We start from the raw sequence: 1,047 nt of genomic DNA on the forward strand, positions 1-1,047 counted from the left end.
AAGAAATTATCACTGTCTGTTCTTGACCTTTGTGACATAGTTTACCCACAAAGAAATCATGATCATGGGTAGTATTTATTATAGAATTTTGTAGTAAATATTATAGTTTTATCTGCAAAAAAACACTGCAGTAAATACGACAGTAATTTCCGCAAAAAACTAGTGTCCGCTAAAACACTAGCATTTTTTAATGATAGTAATACTACAGTATTACATTTAATACCACACCAATTTATGTCACCCATGAGTGAGAAACCTACATTCCAAGTATAGACGACATATTGTGTTCCCTACAGGTTATAGAAAAAAGTAGAAACTCTAAACTATCCATTCAGACTAGTCATACCTACCTACAGGTTATGAAAAAATGCTTTTAGTATTTGTCCAGTAGGTTTCCTCAAGGAGAAAGCCCCCACTTATATGTCAAAGATAATACTTTTTTTTTCTTCGAAAAGCCTTAAGAAGGGCAGGTTGGCTCCATCTCAGTGTGCTTCAATCTATAGCTAGAGGACTCCTGATTTCTCCAGAAGTGATAAGTATCATTTGTCTTAATCTGTTGTTATCTAGTACTGTCTTTTTGCTAGCTAGGGCCATATACTTTAAGTGCTGACTGTCTTCTGAGTAACCTACTTGTTGTGTGATCTGCTGTCTGCTCATACCTTGCAGTTGATTGTTGACACATGAACCAGGATTAAGGGAAAGGGCATTTTGTGACTGCTGTTTTGGCAATCAGTGGCTGTATTAGAGGGGGAGTTTTTCCTCTCCTAGGCAATCAGCAATTAGTACCTGGCGGTGTGCTCTTCACCTCTGCTAGACAATTAGCAATTAGTATTAGTACTTCAGTCTCCCGTTTTTTCATCGGTGGCCATGTCACTGGCGGTCTCGTCGCAGAAACAAAGACTTCTGTCAAGTTGTTCTGTCGAGTTCGAGGAAGGCTCCAGACCACTCTCTGTTGAGTATCTTACCTAAGTTAGTTTCAGATGATCTTTTGTAACTTTGAAATCTGTGTGTTTCTTTCTACCTGTTCGCTCCTCTCCCTGTAGGTTT

At 38.6% G+C, this 1,047-nt stretch overlaps 1 pseudogene; it reads left to right on the top strand.

Annotated features, from left to right (window-relative positions):
* Positions 1-365: 365 nt before the first annotated feature.
* Positions 366-414, top strand: LOC124032472 (annotated as a pseudogene).
* The last annotated feature ends 633 nt before the right edge of the window (positions 415-1,047 follow it).

The sequence above is a fragment of the Oncorhynchus gorbuscha genome, linkage group LG03 (genome assembly GCF_021184085.1).
Source record: "Oncorhynchus gorbuscha isolate QuinsamMale2020 ecotype Even-year linkage group LG03, OgorEven_v1.0, whole genome shotgun sequence".
NCBI lineage: Eukaryota > Metazoa > Chordata > Actinopteri > Salmoniformes > Salmonidae > Oncorhynchus > Oncorhynchus gorbuscha.